We start from the raw sequence: 21,352 nt of genomic DNA, 5'->3' as shown, positions 1-21,352 counted from the left end.
AAATTTGGTAGGCGCTTAGATTCTAGGACGATAACTGTTTTCTGTGAAAAAGGGCGAAATCGGTTGAAGCCACGCCCAGTTTTTGTACACAGTAGATCGTCTGTCCTTCCGCTCAGCCGTTAACACGATAACTTGAGCAAAATTCGATATATCTTTACTAAACTGAGTTCACATAATTATCTGAACACACTTTGTATTGGTTTAAAAAATGGCCGAAATCCTACTATGACCACGCCCACTTTTTCGATTTCGAAAATTACGAAAAATGAATCAAATGACATAATTCTATACCAAATACGAAAAAAGGGATGAAACATGGCAATTGCATTGCTTTATTGACGCAAAATATAACTTTAGAAAAAAACTTTGTAAAATGGGTGTGACACCTACCATATTAAATAGAAGAAAATGAAAAAGTTCTGCAGGGCGAAATCGAAAGCCCTTGGAATCATGGCAGGAATACTGTTCGTGGTATTACATATATAAATAAATTAGCGGTACCCGACAGATGATTTTCTGGGTCACCCTGGTCCACATTTTGGTCGAAATCTCTAAAACGCCTTCACATATACAACTACCACAACTCCCTTTTAAAATTCTTATTAATACGTTTAATTTGACACCCATATTGAACAAAAATATTATAGAGTCACCCCTGGCCCACCTTTATGGCGATATATCGAAAAGGCGTCCACCTATAGAACTAAGGCCCACCCCTTTTAAAATACTCATTATCACCTTTCGTTTAATACTCATAATGTACAAACGCATTCTAGAGTCAACCCCTGGTCCACCTTTATAACGATATCCCGAAAAGGCGTCCACCTATAGAGCTAAAATACTCATTAACACCTTTCATTTGATACCCATGTCGTACAAACAAATTCTAGAGTCACCCCTGGTCCACCTTTATGGCGATATCACGAAAATGCGTCCACCTATAGAACTAAGGCCCACTCCCTTTTAAAATACTCATTAACACCTTTCATTTGATACCCATATCGTACAAACAGATTCTAGAGTGACCCCTGGTCCACCTTTATGGCAATATCTCGAAAAGGCGTCCACCTATAGAACTAAGGCCCACTCCCTTTTAAAATGCTCATTAACACGTTTCATTTGATACCCATATCGTACAAACAAATTCTAGAGTCACCCCTGGTCCATCTTTATGGCGATATCTCGAAAAGCCGTCCGCCTATAGAACTAAGGCCCACTCCCTTTTAAAATACTAATTAACACCTTTCATTTGATACCCATATCGTACAAAAAAATTCTAGAGTCACCCCTGGTCCACCTTTATGGCGATATCTCGAAAAGGCGTCCACCTATAGAACTGAGGCCAACGCCCTTTTAAAAAACTCTTTAACACCTTTCTTTTGATACCCATATCGTACAAACAAATTCTAGAGTCACCCCTCGTCCACCTTTATGGCGATATCTCGAAAAGGCGTCCACCTATAGAACTGAGGCCAACGCCCTTTTAAAAAACTCATTAACACCTTTCTTTTGATACCCATATCGTACAAACAAATTCTAGAGTCACCCCTGGTCCACCTTTATGGAGATATCTCGAAAAGGCGTCCACCTATAGAACTAAGGCCCACTCCCTTTTAAAATACTATTTAACACCTTTCAGTTGATACCCATATCGTACAAAAAAATTCTAGAGTCACCCCTCGTCCACCTTTATGGCGATATCTCGAAAAGGCGTCCACCTATAGAACTGAGGCCAACGCCCTTTTAAAAAACTCATTAACACCTTTCTTTTGATACCCATATCGTACAAACAAATTCTAGAGTCACCTCTGGTCCACCTTTATGGCGATATCTCGAAAAGGGGTCCACCTATAGAGCTAAGGCACACGCCCTTTTAAAATATTCATTAACACCTTTCATTTGATACCCATATCGTACAAACACCACATTCCAGGGTAACCCTAGGTTCATTTTCCTACATGGTGATTTTCCCTTATTTTGTCTCCATAGCTCTCAACTGAGTATGTAATGTTCGGTTGCACCCGAACTTAGCCTTCCTTACTTGTTCAATTTTCTTTTGTAACTCCTTTTCACGATTTTGTTCGGTGTTGTATAATTTATTTTCAATAACGCGCGCCTTCTCCTCGATTTTTTATACTCAGTTGAGCAGAGCACACATAGTATAATAACTTTGATTGGACAACGGTTGGTTGTGCAGATATAAAGGAATCGAGATAGATATAGACTTTCATATATCAAAATCATCAGTATCGAAAAAAAGTTTGATTGAGCCATGTCCGTCCGTTAACACGATAACTTGAGTAAATTTTGAGGTATCTTGATGTAAATTGGTATGTAGGTTCCTGGGCACTAATCTCAGATTGCTATTTAAAATGAACGAAATTGGACTATAACCACGCCCACTTTTTCGATATCGAAAATTTTGAAAAACACAAAATGCGCGATAATTCATTACCAAAGACGGATAAAGCGATGAAACTTGATAGGTGAGTTGAACTTATGACGCAGAACAGAAAATTAGTAAAATTTTGGACAATGGGCTTGGCACCGCCTACTTTTAAAAGAAGGTAATTTAAAAGTTTTGCAAGCTGTAATGTGGCAGTCGTTGAAGATATCATGATGAAATTCGGCAATAACGTTACTCCTATCACTATATGTATGCTTAATAAAAAATAGTAAAATCGGAGAACCACCACGCACACTTAAAAAAAAATATTTTAAAGTCAAATTTTAACAAAAAATTTGATATCTTTACTGTATATAAGTAAATTATGTCAACACTCAACTCCAGTAATGATATGGTGCAACAAAATACAAAAATAAAAGAAAATTTCAAAATGGGCGTGGCTCCGCCCTTTTTCATTTAATTTTTCTAGGATATTTTTAATGCCATAAGTCGAACAAAAATTTACCAATCCTTGTAAAATTTGGTACGGGCTTAGATTCTAGGACGATATCTGTTTTCTGTGAAAAAGGGCGGAATCGGTTGAAGCCACGCCCAGTTTTTATACACAGTCGACCGTCTGTCCTTCCGCTCGGCCGTTAACACGATAACTTGAGCAAAAATCGATATATCTTTACTAAACTCAGTTCACGTACTTATCTGAACTCACTTTGTATTGGTGTAGAAAATGGCCGAAATCCGACTATGACCAAGCCCACTTTTTCGATTTCGAAAATTGCGGAAAATTAAAAAAATGCCATAATTCTATACCAAATACGAAAAAAGGGATGAAACATGGTAATTTGATTGATTTATTGACGCAAAATATAACTTAAAAAAAAAAAAACAATGTAAAATGGGTGTGACACCTACCATATTAAGTAAAAGAAAATGAAAAAGTTCTGCAGGGCGAAATCAAAAGCCCTTGGAATTAAGGCAGGAATACTGTTCGTGGTATTAAATATATAAATAAATTAGCGGTACCCGACAGATGATGTTCTGGGTCACCCTGGTCCACATCTGGTGGATATCTCGAAAACGCCTTCACATATACAACTACTACAACCCTCATTAATACTTTTAATTTGATATCCATATCGTACAAACACATTATAGAGTCACCCCTGGTCCACCTTTATGGTGATATCTGGAAAATGCGTCCACCTATAGAACTAAGGCCCACTCCCTTTTAAAATACTCATTATCACCTTTCGTTTGATGCCCATATTGTACAAACGCATTCTAGAGTCAACCCTGATCCACCTTTATAACCATATCTCGAAAAGGCGTCCACCTATAGAACTAAGGTCCACTCCCTTTTAAAATACTCATTAACACCTTTCATTTGATACCCATATCGTACAAACAAATTCTAGAGTCACCCCTGGTCCACCTTTATGGCGATATCTCGAAAAGGCGTCCACCTATAGAACTAAGGTCCACTCCCTTTTAAAATAATCATTAACACCTTTCATTTGATACCCATATCGTACAAACAAATTCTAGAGTCACCCCTGGTCCACCTTTATGGCGATATCTCGAAAAGGCGTCCACCCATAGAAATAGCGCCCACTCGCTTTTAAAATACTCACTAACACCTTTCGTTTGATACCAATATTGTACAAACACATTCTAGAGTCACCCCCGGTCTACCTTTATGGCGATATCTCGAAAAGGCGTCCACTTATAGAACTAAGGCCCTCTCCCTTTTAAAATACTCATTAACACCTTTCATTAGATACCCATATCGTACAAACAAATTCTAGAGTCACCCCTGGTCCATCTTTATGGCGATATCTCGAAAAGGCGTCCACCTATAGAACTAAGGCCCACGCGCTTTTGAAATACTCATTAACACCTTTCATTTGATACACATATCGTACGAACAAATTCTAGAGTCACCCCTGTTCCACCTTTATGGCGATATCCCTAAATGGCGTCCACCTACAGAACTATGACCCACTCCCTTTTAAAACCCTCATTAATATCTTTCATTTGATACCCATATCGTACGAACAAATTCTAGAGTCTCCCTGGTCCACCTTTATCAGCCATTATAAATCAGCCATTTTCTTCGCCTCCAAAGAAATATGTCGTACGCCATGTGCTTGGAATGAATGAAAGAATTTTCATTCAGGAAATGCATAATTGTCAAATGCCAAACGACGGCATTGCCAGCACTTAGAATAATAATCACTTCAATGGGTGTGCTCACTGAGCACTAATGGCTAGCTCACATGTGGCGCGTTTCACGCGCTCTTAGGTACTGCTAAAGCCCATCGCACAAGCACCACGTATCCACGCGTCTCAAAGCCCAGAAATTCAAAAAGGGATATCAATGCGTTTAGCGCTCTCTAACTTTATTTACTATACCTTTTCCAGCAAGCCATAACCCGCTCAAATTTCGAGAACTATTTATTCCTACTATGCACATGAGTCACTATTTCCTTTTTTTCTTGGGGTTTCCGCATCCCATGCAAAACAACAATAAATAGTGTATGATAGAGTAACGGTCATGATCCCAGGTTCACCCCCTTTACAGATCATGAGCCATGTTTCGAAATCACATAAACTTATGTACCACGTTGATTGCCAATTGTGTAAGAGGCAGCACTCCATTAGGGTTTGTCCGGAGTTCCGCGCTATGACTTCCGAGGAGAAGTTACGAGCGGTCCTGCTTCATAAGTACTGTCCGATCTGTCTGTCTCCCTTCCATCGCGTATTAAATTGCATCAGCAAGTACAGGTGCAAAAGGAGCCAAGAAAAACACCACACGACGCTCCACTTAGATGAGTTAAGGGAGGGAGACCACCAGAGTGAGGAAGATAATTTGGACAACACGCTGTCGATTCATGTAACGGAGCAAACAAAATCATGGGCGCAGCAGGTGGAGGAAGAGGAAGAATTACAGGAGGAAGGACCGAACGCAGCATCAGCTTAGATTAATCGCGGTCCAGCGCAGAGCATGTTTCGGCCGTTATTGCGCCATGAGAAACAAAGAGAAAGGAAGATGGAGAGCCCACAGGTAACCGACTGGCATCAAGACAAGCAAAACCTCAGCGTCCCTAATCGAGGTCGAGTGGCTAGCCAAAGAAATGGCCTTAACAAGAGACGCGCGAAGACCCGACAACAAAAAAGGGCAGAGCCATACGTGAAGGACGTGCGCCAGCAAATCGGTGTCTGAACTATAGAGAGGGCCACAACCGCCGGTTTCCGAACGGGCCGACTACAACCAAATGCGGCTCCACTGCCAAAATTGCGGCCGTTCGTGCCAATAACTCCCACGGCCATTGTGCGTATAGAATCGCACGGACAGCTCCACTTAGTAAGAGCAATTATCGACCCTTGCGCGCCCACCACCATCGCCGACAGTGAGCCGGTCCGAGATCTATGTCTCGAGCAGCAGGACCCAAAAGGTGCACTATAATACTGCGAGGGAAGTACGGCGCAGCAAAGCGTATTCATACACAGGCCGTCGTCATTGCACGGCATCATAGGGTGAGCCCGCCATACAGCATAGATCCCCTAATTGCGGTGCCCTTCCAGTTTATGCGTCTGGCAGACCCGCGGTTCTATAACCCATCACCTATTCGGCTTACACTCGGCGCTGACATATATGCCGAACTGATGGTGAGTGATACGGCGACTACCACCATAGGCGGGATTTTAGCTCAACCGACGTCCTTCGGCTTGGTCGTATCCGAGGTCTGCCAACAATAGGTCCACATGCACATACGTCCACAAATATCTAAACGTAACTAAGTGCCATCGAATTTAAACCACGTATATTTCTTCTAACCTTTTCTTCTCTTTTCTCCGTAGAAAACATCCACAACACGCATAGTACAGCGAGGTGCAATGTCCGCAGTCCGCAACTGCTCATCCGCTCGCAGCCGTACCTGGGCGAAGGAGGGCTAGGTTGATCCCTTGGGTCCATTGATCTCGATTTTTTTTTAATACTTTAATCTATGGTCTATTTCCTTATCATTGCTCGCAGCAAGGGGGCTGGCATGTTTAGGTCCGAGACCTAAATATTTCGGCCCACCCTCGTAAATCAATCCGCATACCTGTTTCTGCCTGTAGACGAATAATTTAGCTTACATATATATGCACTAACACAAACACGGCCTTGTGTTTGCCGCTATGAGCTTTTAGCACCGGAGCCTTGGTAAGGGGAAACTTAACGAAGGCTCTTGTACTGAGGGTTCAGCGCCTTTTTCCAATTGTTTGATTCTTTCTTGGTTCACGACCGTCAACGGGAGTAGTTCTAGCCATCCAGCGTCCAGGTAATAATACATTTATACGAAACACAATTTAATTGTTATCTCCTTATCCTTTAAATCACTAAACTCATTATTTGAATACATATTAATACGAAACACAATTTAATTGTTACATCATTATTCTTGAAAATAATAAAATCCTTACTCGAATATATTTATTAAAGTCTTCCGTATTTTTTAGCTTTTCTTTTCACTGGGTTCAACTTTCCATTGGCGATTACGTGGGAGATTCGAATCTTTCACGTAATCAACCTCAACAAATCAAAATTTACAACTGAATAAAAATGAATTTTTAAAAAAATAAAACCATGCAAAGTGAAGTTCGGGATTTAAAAATTTGTTTTGTGGTTACGTTAACCTATAGAGCAGTGTTGTACTATATTCAGATGCGTCTGGACAATCTTATCGCTGGTGGGGAATTTTTCCAGATAATCAGAAGGCGCAATATACAAATTTTAGGTAAATGTCCATGTTTGTGTGGGACAATAAGTGTGGGTGTACGAAAATTGTTCCTGCTTCTAATGCACACAATATAAATTTACCACTTTACAAAAGCACTTGCTTTGTTGAATGCTGAGTAAAAAGCATCAATTTGTAAAGAGTTATAATTCTATTAAACATTTTTATAAAAAAAAACATCCCAAACACGGAATATTAAAAAACCACGTACCTTGCCGTTTAAAATTGTGTTTGAGCTGGAGTGAAAATGCGCTGTTTTGGTAGATGTGGGTGTTGTTTTACATTACAAGTAGAATATCATCCACGTAGGTCATGGCACATTTTGTTGTTGGGCTCCCTCTTAAAATATTCAGAACTGTCTGCCTTACACCGTTGAAAGCCCATGGTCATAGAATATCGGAAACCTTTTTATTCCACTCACGGCCTGCCTGTTTTAGGCGGTAGAGAGGTTTTTTCAAATGACACACTTTATTTGGGTAACTCGGATCTTCAAACGCAAGTGACTGTGTCATATACACTTCGTCGTTCAATTCACCATTTAGGTAAGCTGCCACTAACGACAACTTAGTATGTTATACTGATTCTGACTGGGCTGGTGATGTGGAAGACAGAAAATCCTACACCGATGTCGTGGGAATCCAAAAAGCAGTCTATTGTTGCCCTCAGTACAATGGAAGCTGAATATATGCTCTGTGTCAAGGAGCGAAAGATGTCGTTTTTCTGCGAGGTTTGCTGAGTGAATTGGGTTACAGTGACTACCTTAACGAGCCTACAACTATTTATTGCGATTACCAGAGTGCGCAGTGCTTATTCAAGAATCCAATGGTTCACAAGCGCATTAAACATATAAACTTAAGATTTCATTAGGTGAGAGACGTTTTTGAAAAAGGAAAAGTACAAGTTCATTATGTTAACACCGAAAATAATGCTGCAGATATAATGACAAAATTTTTGAAGAAAATTAAGCATCAAAATGGATGCAAACTGTTAAAGTTAAAGTTTAAAAAATTTGTCGCATTTTATAAATCAAAAATTATAATAATCCTATGAACTTCAAGCAAACGTTTGGGTTGATAGGAAGAATGTTAAAAATGTGGCAACCCAACTTATCTCTTTATGTTTCTCCTATTCTTCTACTTAATGTATTCCACTATGGTTTAGTCTGAATAAATCACTTAAAGCGTAAACGCGTGTGCCTCTCTTGTTTTTTATTATTACGGACTCAACAAACGGTAATTTAACCCAACAGTTTTTCGTTGCTATTTATTATTATATATCCTTCTGCGCTATATCCTCAATTTGGTATCACGGGATTGTGTTAAATTATTTCCGGTTCGATCTATCTGCTTTATACAAAAGGGGTAAAGTATATCCGTTCCACTTAAAAAGCTTCATCGCTTCCATTTGAGTGAAGTTAGGTGAAATTGCTGTGCTATATAGTAGTGTTAATTTCACTTAAGTTCGCTCCTAAATTTTGGATGGTTACGGAGATATAAGCGTCTGAATTCTCAATTTTTTTGTGGAAGCCTTTTTTCTATTTCGTGTAATTGGCTTTCTAAGAAGAAATGAGTAAAACGGTTTCTAAAGTATTTTTTCCATTCTTTTGGAATATAAATATAAAAAAATTTTTAGAAAAATTGTATTAAAAGTTTTCTTTTTTTAATTTTTTTCAAAGAGGGGCATTTTCCATATTTTTATTTTTAAATAAAAGCTTGATATTTTTCTTTTAAAATGGTACCTGTTTTATTTTGGCACGCGAAAATTTCTTTAATACATTTTTATTTTAAACATATAGAGTTCCAGCTAAAATTCACCCATAAATTTTATAATTTTTATTTTTTAACAATTTTTGTTGTTATATCGGCCTACTGATTTTAAGATCGCGGGTTCGAATCGAGCTCAAGGCCTAACAATAATTTTTTATCATTATTATTGTTATGATAAATTTTTTCATAATTGAAAAAATTTTTAAATTAGAATAGAAGAAAGAAAAAATTTTAGACAACTGCCAAAGCTCGTTGTATAGATCCATTTCGGGAACTACTAAATTCCTTCATCGGCAACGTTTAGGCGCCGCTGCTATTCAGCCACCACAGCGGTTTTTGTTTTGTCTTCATTAATCCTACTTCTATTCTGGTTCGTGCCAATTGATATTCACACCACTGCGACATCTGTTGCAGAATAGCTGTGAAAATTGGACTTGTTTGTTGGCAATGCTGCCATAGTGTCATATTTTATTGACACTTGTTTTCCCCGTGCTCTGGGATGTATTAACAATTTTTGTTGTTATATCGGCCTACTGATTTTAAGATCGCGGGTTCGAATCGAGCTCAAGGCCTAACAATAATTTTTTATCATTATTATTGTTATGATAAATTTTTTCATAATTGAAAAAATTTTTAAATTAGAATAGAAGAAAGAAAAAATTTTAGACAACTGCCAAAGCTCGTTGTATAGATCCATTTCGGGAACTACTAAATTCCTTCATCGGCAACGTTTAGGCGCCGCTGCTATTCAGCCACCACAGCGGTTTTTGTTTTGTCTTCATTAATCCTACTTCTATTCTGGTTCGTGCCAATTGATATTCACACCACTGCGACATCTGTTGCAGAATAGCTGTGAAAATTGGACTTGTTTGTTGGCAATGCTGCCATAGTGTCATATTTTATTGACACTTGTTTTCCCCGTGCTCTGGGATGTATTAACAATTTTTGTTGTTATATCGGCCTACTGATTTTAAGATCGCGGGTTCGAATCGAGCTCAAGGCCTAACAATAATTTTTTATCATTATTATTGTTATGATAAATTTTTTCATAATTGAAAAAATTTTTAAATTAGAATAGAAGAAAGAAAAAATTTTAGACAACTGCCAAAGCTCGTTGTATAGATCCATTTCGGGAACTACTAAATTCCTTCATCGGCAACGTTTAGGCGCCGCTGCTATTCAGCCACCACAGCGGTTTTTGTTTTGTCTTCATTAATCCTACTTCTATTCTGGTTCGTGCCAATTGATATTCACACCACTGCGACATCTGTTGCAGAATAGCTGTGAAAATTGGACTTGTTTGTTGGCAATGCTGCCATAGTGTCATATTTTATTGACACTTGTTTTCCCCGTGCTCTGGGATGTATTAACAATTTTTGTTGTTATATCGGCCTACTGATTTTAAGATCGCGGGTTCGAATCGAGCTCAAGGCCTAACAATAATTTTTTATCATTATTATTGTTATGATAAATTTTTTCATAATTGAAAAAATTTTTAAATTAGAATAGAAGAAAGAAAAAATTTTAGACAACTGCCAAAGCTCGTTGTATAGATCCATTTCGGGAACTACTAAATTCCTTCATCGGCAACGTTTAGGCGCCGCTGCTATTCAGCCACCACAGCGGTTCAATTTTTCCAATTTTCACAGCTATTCTGCAACAGATGTCGCAGTGGTGTGAATATCAATTGGCACGAACCAGAATAGAAGTAGGATTAATGAAGACAAAACAAAAACCGCTGTGGTGGCTGAATAGCAGCGGCGCCTAAACGTTGCCGATGAAGGAATTTAGTAGTTCCCGAAATGGATCTATACAACGAGCTTTGGCAGTTGTCTAAAATTTTTTCTTTCTTCTATTCTAATTTAAAAATTTTTTCAATTATGAAAAAATTTATCATAACAATAATAATGATAAAAAATTATTGTTAGGCCTTGAGCTCGATTCGAACCCGCGATTTTTATTTTTTATTTTTTTTCAAGTTTGAACATTTTATGTATTTTTATTTCTATTTTTAAATAAAAGGTTGATATTTTTCCTTTAAAATGATACCTATCTTGTTATGCTGTCCGAAAATTTCTTTGATACATTTTTTTTTAACATAGAGGGCAGATAAATGCATCAATTTTTTTATGCGCGCTTTAACTAGTTTTTTTTTATTTTCAAAGGAAAGCTTTCTCATTATTTCATTGTATAAAATAGTAATAAATTTTAATAAAAATAAAGTTTTGTACAAATAAATAAAAATAACTCACATGTTCACTAAGTATTAAGCAAAATATAATACCACAATGAAAAAAGTGTAAGAACATAAAAAGCAGGCATACCTAATTTTTTACTTCCGTAAAATGAGTCTTGACCTTTACCGAAAGAAATTGAAGGGTTTAAACTCATGCGTATTGAGACCTTACATTGTTTAGGCATTAATAGTTTATAATTTTCTGCATTTTTATCGAATTTTTCTCTAATAACGAGTCTTTAACGTTTCTTGCGCATTCATGCTTAGGTCTGAGCAGTTTGTAACTACCTGCATTGTTTTTTGTAAAATAATGACCAGATGACGATATTCACTGTCGTTTTTTATTATAAGGATATACAAATAAATTATTATAAATACTGTTTCACATAAAAGTATGGCAATTTTATCAGATAGTCTGCAACATGACACAGTAGCTGTATATGCTCTCCAACAACTACTGATGAAGTATTTAACTAACAACTTCAAAGTTACCAGAATTAGCAGCACAACATTTTAAAAACAAGTATAACTTTCAAAATCTTGTACATCACGAGGAAGATTTCGGTATTCCAGCAGAATGACGTTTCCATGCTAGTGCACATGGCAAAGGCGCATGTGATGGAGTTGGTGGAAACTTGAAAAGACTTGCAAGGCGTGTCAGTTTACAAGCTTCACCGGATAGTTAAATTCTTAATTGCGATTCTTTTTATCAGTGGGCCAAAGGAAACTTACTTCAAACAGAGATTTTGTTCAGTTCTAAGGAGAGTCATGCAAAAACAGGCAACGAATTAAAAGATCGTTTTCATTCAGCTGAACCAATACCTGGAACACAAAAAATTCATTCATTTATTCCTGCTTCTACAACACAGCTCGAATTAAAAAGATTTTCCCTTCATACTAGCAGCCAAGAATTTCCCAAAAACAAAAAAAAAAAAACATTAGTATGTACAACTCTACTATATTGACTTTGAACTGAATAGATTTTAATGCCAGTATGTATAATTTTAGATTAAATTTATTCACTAAACTAGCAATAGTCTGTAAGTACAACCTGTAGAATGAAATAAATAAAATGGTTTTATACACAGAATAATATACAGGTGTTCAAGTGATTAATAAATTAATATAATGGCATTATGTCGGTGAACTTTTATCTGTACCTCTATGTTAAAAAAGAAAATGTATCAAAGAAATTTTCGGGCAGCATCACAAGATAGGTCTCATTTTAAAGGAAAAATATCAAGCTTTTATTTAAAAATAAAAATATGAAAAATGCCCGTATTTGAAAAAAATTAAAAAAAAAAAATTTTTAATAAAATTTTTTTTGTTATATCGGCCTACTGATTTGTAGGATCGCGGGTTCGAATCGAGCTCAAGGCCTAACAATAATTTTTTATCATTATTATTGTTATGATAAATTTTTTCTTAATTGAAAAAATTATTAAATTAGAATATAAGAAAGAAAAAATATAAACAACTGGCAAAACTCGTTGTATAGATCCATTTCGGGAACTGCTAAATTCCTTCATCGGCAACGTTTAGGCGCCGCTGCTATAACCATTCAGCCATCACAGCGGTTTTTTGTTTGTCTTCATTAATCTTACTTCTATTTTGGTTCTTGCCAATTGATATTCACAACACTGCGACAGCTTGTTGCATAGATCCATTTCGGCAACGTTTAGGCGCCGCTGCTATAACAATTCAGCCATCAGCATTGCCATCAAACAAGTCCAATTTTCACATTCATTCTGCAACAGATGTCGCAGTGTTGTGAATATCAATTGGCTAGAACCAGAATAGAAGATTAATGAAGACAAAAAAAAAAAACAGCTGTGATGGCTGAATGGTTATAGAAGCGGCGCCTAAACGATGCCGATGAAGGAATTTAGCAGTTCCCGGAATGGATCTATACAACGAGCTTTGGCAGTTGTCTAAATTTTTTCTTTCTTCTATTCTAATTTAATAATTTTTTCAATTAAGAAAAAATTTATCATAACAATAAAAAAAAAATAAATGTAAGGCGCGATAACCTCCGAAGAGATCTAAGGCCGAGCTTCTCTTCCAATTTGCGTCCTACTCCTCTTGATTTTTCCCTACAAATTGGCCGGACGGGACCTACATGTTTTTATGCCGACTCCGAACGGCATCTGCAAGGCAGATGAGTTTTCACTGAGAGCTTTTCATGGCAGAAATACAATCGGAGCGCTTGCCAGACACTGCCGAGGGGTGACCCCGCTTAGAAAAATTTTCTTCTAATTGAAAAATCTTATTTCTAAAATTTTGATGTTGCTTTGCCCGGGAGTTGAACCCAGGGAATACGGTGTGATAGGCGGAGCACGCTACCATCACACCACGGTGGCCACCATCATAACAATAATAATGATAAAAAATTATTGTTAGGCCTTGAGCTCGATTAGAAACCGCGATCTTTTTAATTAAATTTTTACTAAAATTTTTCTAAATTTTTTTTAAGTTTATATTGGAAAATAATGGAAAAAATACTTCAGAAACCGTTTTATTCATTTCTTCTTAGAAAGCCAATTACACGACTTATGATTTATAGAAAAAAGTTTCCACAAAATAAATTGAGAATTCAGACGCTTATATCTCCGTAACCATCAAAAATTTAGGAGCGAACTTAAGTGAAATTAACACTACTATATAGCACAGCAATTTCACCAAATTCCATTCAAATCGAAGCGATGAAGCTTTTTAAGTGGAACGGTTGATATACTTTACCCCAAAAGTGGGCTGTATTTTTTTGTGTGGTTCTCTTATTGACAACGGCGAAGTAAGGACCATGAACAATTAAGTGGCGGCAAAGGCGCAGCCACGTAATTGTTAAGAAAAATGAGACAACAAGTTGAAAATAGTAAAACACGAAAGATTCGTATTAATATACCAAACGAAGTTAATTTTTATTAAAATTTTAGAACAAGTGTTAGGCAAAATATTAACAAGTGTTGCGTAAATTAAAATTGCGTTCGTAGCAGTAATAAAATAATTAAAAACAAAATTTTAAGTTAAACGGTTTTATTGAAAACAATACTTTCACGCGCCCAATGCTTTTATTTAATTGTCTGATCAACGCCCTAGATTGATGAGGAGTGTGATGACTAGTACCTAGGACATACCTAATTATTTTCTAGCCTTTAGTATTACTATTACTTCATGTAAGTATTGTTTTCAATAAAAAAGTTTAACTTAAACATTTTTTTTTATTTTATTTTCAAGTTTTTAGTCTTTATTTAATTGCCTATTATTTCTTATTCTATTTAGTTTATTTAGGGACTCATTAGTTTATTTAGTCAGAACTCTTTCCTGACAATTTGTTACAACCTATGTCCTCAATACATAATCCTTCCAAAGACTTTACTCTACTCTGCTGAGCCAAAGCGGACATCATAGGGCGCTTTCTATTCATGTATGTATTATGTGTTTCAAATATGAGCCAAATCGGAACACAAATACGATTTTTTGTGAATATCTCGATCACTGCGCCACCTAGCGGCAAGTTTTTTTCAACAAGTCTCTTTCTATTCTCGTATATATTATGTGTTCCCAATATGAGTCAAATCGGACCACAAATACGATTTTTTTAATATCTCGATCCTTGGGCAGCGGCGATTTTTTTTAATAGTTCTCTTTCTATTCTTGTACGTACCACTCTTTGTATTCTTGTACGGACCACAAATACGATTTTTTTGAATATATCGATCATTGCGCCCCCTTGCGGCGATTTTTAATAGGTTTCTTTCTATTCTTGTACGTATTATGTGATCCAAATATGACCCAAAAGTATGAATGTGCGTATATACATACATAGGTATGCGTGCGCACAATTAAATGTGTGGACTAGTGAGTTAAATGTTACCTTCGATAAGCCTTTTTAAATTTACAAGCAAATCCTCGAAATCAAAACCAATGTTTCATCGTGACTTAAACAACATTCAAACCGTTTTTATAATCAAGAATATTTCGCAAAATTCCTAAAAGTGATAAAAAACATTATTGATGATTTTTGATAGCCTTGTAAGAATTTGTTATTGTAAAACTTTAAATGAGCTAGAAGGCCGTAGTTAAATAAAATACAATTTTAAATAAACCGCAATATTTAATTTAAATTAAATTATTAAATATTTGTATTTTACATATTGTTTTATTTAACCACGGCCTTTTAGCTCATATAAAGTTTTACAATAACAAAGGGATAAAAAAACATTTAATTATTTTAAATGTGCAAACTTAAAGTTATATAGATGAATGTTTACAAAAATAAATATATACAAGTATACATTATATATTTTTTTAAATGATCAATATAATATGTGGCCACCGTGGTGTGATGGTAGCGTGCTCCGCCTACCACACCGTATGCCCTGGGTTCACACCCCGGGCAAAGCAACATCAAAATTTTAGAAATAAGGTTTTTCAATTAGAAGAAAATTTTTCTAAGCGGGGTCGCCCCTCGGCAGTGTTTGGCAAGCGCTCCGGGTGTATTTCTGCCATGAAAAGCTCTCAGTGAAAACTCATCTGCCTTGCAGATGCTGTTCGGAGTCGGTATAAAACATGTAGGTCCCGTCCGGCCAATTTGTAGGGAAAATCAAGAGGAGCACGACGCAAATTGGTAGAGATGTTCGGCCTTAGATCTCTTCGGAGGTTATCGCACCTTACATGTATGTATGTAATATAATATATATAACAGTCATTGACTTATCTCCGTTGAATTCGGTTGTCTTCATCGACTAGTTTGATTGTGTACTCTGAGTGTTTTGCAAATCTCTTTCGCTTTTCTTCTATTCACACGGTCTTTTTTTATTTTTTTCCTAACGCGTATGCAAATTGTATTTGCTATAGCAGAAAATTTAATTAAAAATAAAAATGTCCCCCAAGGGGCCCCCATTAGGGGACAATAGGTTTGCCTTATTATCGACAAGCCCCGAGCCTAAACGAAAAAAAAAATTTATATCACAAAAGAAGTTTTTACCTCGTTACCAATTGTGAAAAAAAGAAAATCCGAAGTATGTAGTGACAAGTGCTGTTGATACTAAAAAAACTTTCAGCAAATATTCGTGTTTCGCTGCTCACAATGCTTTGAAAAACATAAGCAACGACATTATAAACATATCTGAATTAAGAGATGGAAATCTAATTTTGTTTGTAAAAAATAGTGATGTGGCAAACAAATTCCTTTCTGCTAAATACCTCTATGGCGTTTGCCAAGTGAAATTTGACTTTCACAATAGCCTGAATTCTTCAAAGGGGACAATTTACGCTCCGTTTAAATGACATCTCAGAAAATTTGATTGTTGAAAATTTAAAAGAACAGGGTGTCACAGATGTTTACAAATTCCTAAAATATATTGATGGTAAGCCTTCTCCAAGCGGTGTGTTACTTCTCACTTTCGATCGTTACCATTTACAAAGCAAAATTGAATTGTCATGGTGCACCACGAAAGTAAGACCTTATTATCCGAATCCTATGATATACAAAAGCTGTCAACTTCTTGGTCATACCAAGAAAAGATGTACTAAGACACCCGCATGCGACACTTGCTCTCTCCCTCCTCATGACCCATCACCTTGCTCACGCACTTTTTGCGCAAATTGTTCAGGAGACCATCCGGAATCAAGTAAATCTTGCCCTAGGTTTATTCAAATGGAACGGGTCATTTCGATTAAAACTGACAACAAGTGCTCAATGCGCGAAGCTATCCAAATCCAGAAAAAACAAATCCCACAACAAACTAATGAAAACCGTACTCCCTTCTCAGAAGTAGCAAAAATGCCAATAAACAAAAATAATAAAAAAAAAAACACACACTAGCGAAGAAAACGCGCAAACAAAAATACCAGCAAACAACACTATCGATAAAGAAAGAAATATAATCAAAGAAAAAAATATATATACAGAAAATGCAGAAATAAATTTAAACACATCAAACGCATAAAATACAACCAATCAACATGCTATTGAGTCAGTCGATACTCCAACAATAACCAATACCCTCTCTTACGACTTCATCTCCCATATAACCTCTCTCTCATCAGATTTCATACCTCAATTTACTTCTTATCTGAATTCCTCCAGTTCCCTCCAAACTGTTAACTTAGATAATAACAATTCAATCGAAATGACCGATAATGAAATATGAAAATAATACAGTGGAACATTAATGGCCTTCTTAACAATTATCCCGATTTAAATCTACTCATTAAAGAACTTAAACTCGAAATAATAACTTTACAAGAAACACATATACCAGCAGGTAAATAAGCATATTCTCCCAACAAGTATGTGAGCTATTTTCATAACAGCCCACTAAATACATCCTGCAAATAAGGCATAGCCGTTTTCCTAGGGAAATCGCTGCAACACAAGCAGATTTCTATCAATTCTAATATTCAATCTCTGGCATTAGAGGTGGACATTGGTTTTAAGTTCACAATAATTTCGTGCTACATTCCTCCAGATCAGAAACTTAACATCAGAGACATAACTGACATTCTAAATCTTTTCTCTATTCCTATTATACTATTAGGTGATTTCAATGCTTGGAGTCCGCTGTGGGGTTCTACTTCGGCTAATAAAAGGGGAAAAATAATCGAGGATATAATTGTCTAGAAAAATCTTGTGGTTCTCAATGATTGTTCTCTCACTCATTTCTCCACTCATAAATCTTTTTCCCACCCTGATATTACCCTCTCTTCAGCATCCATAGCCCCAAAACTATCATCTAAAACACTGGATGATTTGCACAATAGCGATCACTTCCCCATTTTAATTTCTTTCTCAATTCCTATTTCCTATATAGTCAAGCCTGTTGCCAAACTCATACCGGAAAAAGCAGATTGGCCGAAATTCTGCAATATCGCAATATCTTTATCCAATAGCAAACCTTCCTCTTCAAATGTCAATGCAGAAGCAACAGCAATCAAATCAATCATTCGCTCAGCTGCGCACCTCGCTATCCCACAAACAAACATACAAACTTTTTCTGATAAGGTACCTTACTGGTCAAATCATTTATCAACACTAAGAAACTCAAAAATAAAATTGTGGTCGCAATATAAAAAGAGTAGAACCGACGAAAACTTCATAAAATACAAAAAATCCAATGCTCTTTTCAAGCGAGAACTTAAATCTGCTAAACAACAATCACTTGAAAACCTTACCGAGGAAATAACGCCATCATCCAGTTCAAAAAAAGTGTGGGCAGACATAAAAAGTCTTACATCGTCACGCCAACGAAACCATATCTCCTTTATCCATTCACCAGAAGGCCCGATTTATGATTCTCAAATTATTGCCGATAAGTTCGCTAAAACATGGTCAAATTACTGACACTTCGCAAATTTTAGGAGAGACTTCAATAGATTGAATGACGAGGCCAAACATGAAAATTAAAAAAACCACGTTCCTTCCTTATCAGCATCTAAAGGTGATTCACCAATAACTTTATTTGAATTTGACAGTACGATTTCTTCAATGACGGGAAAAACTCCAGGTGCAGACAAAGTACCGTACCCTATTTTTCGTAACATTCCTTGTACTCTGAAATCAAGACTTGTACAATCAAATCCTTGACCAAGGTGTACCCACAAGAATGGAAGACAGCGGGCATCATACCTATCCCAAAACCAAATAAGCCAAATACTACTATACTAATTTACAGGCCGATCTCACTTTTACCGTGCATGTCCAAAGTGTTAGAAAAGATAATCTCACTACGAATTATATGTTTTTCCGAGCCAAATGATTATTTAATCCACACCAATTTGCGTTTAGAAAAGGCTTAAGCGTAACTGACCCTCTTCTGTTGCTTCAGCATTTTAATTCCAACGCCCTTTCATCAAAAACGCATGTTTCAATACTGAGTTTAGATTTTGAAAAGGTTTATGACAGAATTGGCGCCCATTGTATTTTACAAGAACTTAAACGATGGAAAGTTGGGGAAAAATTATATATATTGTAAAATCCTTCCTATTCAATCGAAAGTTTTTCGTTCGCGTAAACAGTGAGAAATCTGAAATATACCCGATTTTTAATGGAATCCCTCAAGGATCTCCGTTATTTGTAATCCTATTTACAATCGCCTTCAACGCAGTCAGCACTATCATTTCTTCATACAACCAAATTGAACATTTTGCTTATGCTGATGATGTAGTAATCTTTTCAAAAGCCAAAGATTTAAACGCAATTAAAACTACCTTTTCTAATATCTTGGCAGACTTAAACGATTGGTCAAAAATATCCGGAGCAAATTTGTAGGCAAATAAAAGCACAACCTTTCATATTTGCAGAAAACATAAATGCGTCTTACCTAACATCTTCCTGTCTAATTAAAAATTAATATTCCTCATACTAAAAGCTTAAAGATATTAGGCATATTATTTGATAAAAGATTTACATTTAAGGAGCATTGCGAATATATTAGACTAAGCTTATTCTCTAGGCTTAACATAATAAAATACTTATCATCGAAATATTGTCTAGTACATATAAGAACTCTTGTAAATATAACTAAAGCCATGATACTCTCTAAAATCGATTTCGGACTTACAATATATGGTCACTGCGCTAAAACACACATCAAACGTCTACAAGCACCATATCACGCAGCTGCCAGGAGAAGTATCCGCGCTTCCCCACATCTCCACCAAAAGTAATTTTAGCTGAAGCCGGACTTCCAGCCATCTCCGAAAGAATCCGTACCATCTTGATGATGCTAATCCCAAAAATGCTGTACAGCAGAAGCAAACTACTTTTTCATACATAAAATCGGAATGGCTCAAAAAAACGAAATATAACTACCTCGGCGATATCACGTGCTTTAAACATGGGAGAAAGCTGGACATAGTTTCGATACCAGCGCTGTCGAAAAATGAGACACACCCGCAGTGGCTGTCAATAAAGTCATTCTTCATAACCAATCTATTAAAGTACAATAATAGTTAAAAAAAAACTAAAAAAACACGCTTTTATGGCAAACAGAACTAAAAAATAGAAAATAAATTTCAATTAAAAAGAGTTTATATAACAGTAGTAGAAGGTTAAACAATCGTTTATAGTTAATCAACTCAAAATAAAATTATAATAAAATTTAAGTTATTAACAGAATAATTTAATTCAGAGTAAAAAGCGTGGGGTGAATTTGACTACATTTCATACCTTTCCTCTCAGATAGTTGTCAATAGAATGATTGTAACATTCAATATCAAGCACCCCACGCTTTTTACTGTGAATTAAATTATTCTGTTAATAACTTAAATTTTATTATAATTTTATTTTGAGGTGATTAACTATAAACGATTGTTTAACCTTCTACTACTGTTATATAAACTCTTTTTAATTGAAATTTATTTTCTATTTTTTAGTTCGGTTTGCAATAAATGCGTGTTTTTTAGTTTTTTTAAACTATTATTTATTAATTTTTTAGTTCAAATAATTTTAAAAGTTTTAGTCGAGAGTGATGAAACCTCGAAACGCCGCGGTCCATGGATGAATCCAACCCCACGGCACCGAAAAGGGCCAAGACGCAGGGAGGCTGGACTCGGTCTTTCGCCGAAATTGCCAAGGGTCGGCAGATCAAACCTATGGCCATTCAAAGTTGTAATAAATCCAATTGACCTTATGGCCGTTGACCTTATGACAACAAACCATCATATTAATGCATTGTCATCGAGCCTTGATATGTGTGCAAAGTTTCGATCAAACTTATGGCCATTCAAAGTGGTAATAAGGCCAAATGACCTTATGGCCGTTGACATTATGTCAACACACCATCATATTAATGCATTATCATCGAGCCTTGATATGTGTGCAAAGTTTCAATCAAACTTATGGTCTTTCAAAGTGGTAATAAGGCCAATTGACGTTATGGCCGTTGACCTTATGTCACCACACCATCACATTAATGCATTGTCATCGGTCCTTGATACGTATGCAAAGTTTCAAATTAATCAGACTTCTAGAAACCGGTGAAAATTAAGCTCAAAGATTCCGCTACATACAGGCCAAGCTAATAAAACCGTGTTAAAAAAGGGCTCCAGTATGCTCTTTCGTAAATGTGCCGTGCATCCACTTCTATCATTAATAAAGGAATGCGTTTTTCGCATTATGTGCAAGGTTTCAAATCTATGGCCATTTGGGGTGGTCATAAGT

The 21,352-nt window shown here is 36.3% G+C and overlaps 1 protein-coding gene across 13 annotated transcripts in view; it reads left to right on the top strand.

Annotated features, from left to right (window-relative positions):
• Positions 1–21,352, top strand: part of LOC137234136 (forkhead box protein P1-B-like) — a 76,250-nt gene that overhangs the window by 46,443 nt on the left and 8,455 nt on the right. Inside the window, exon 1 of one of the 13 annotated variants that reach the window (XM_067757762.1) lies at positions 6,605–6,729. The exons of the other annotated variants lie outside the window; for them this stretch is intronic. The gene's annotated coding sequence lies outside the window, so the exon portion shown is untranslated. Of the gene's footprint in view, positions 1–6,604; positions 6,730–21,352 lie in introns of those variants that run through there. 13 annotated transcript variants of the gene reach the window in all.

The sequence above is a fragment of the Eurosta solidaginis genome, chromosome X (genome assembly GCF_040869045.1).
Source record: "Eurosta solidaginis isolate ZX-2024a chromosome X, ASM4086904v1, whole genome shotgun sequence".
NCBI lineage: Eukaryota > Metazoa > Arthropoda > Insecta > Diptera > Tephritidae > Eurosta > Eurosta solidaginis.
Note: the sequence above shows the minus strand (reverse complement) of the source record. Positions and strands in the feature narration are given on the sequence as shown.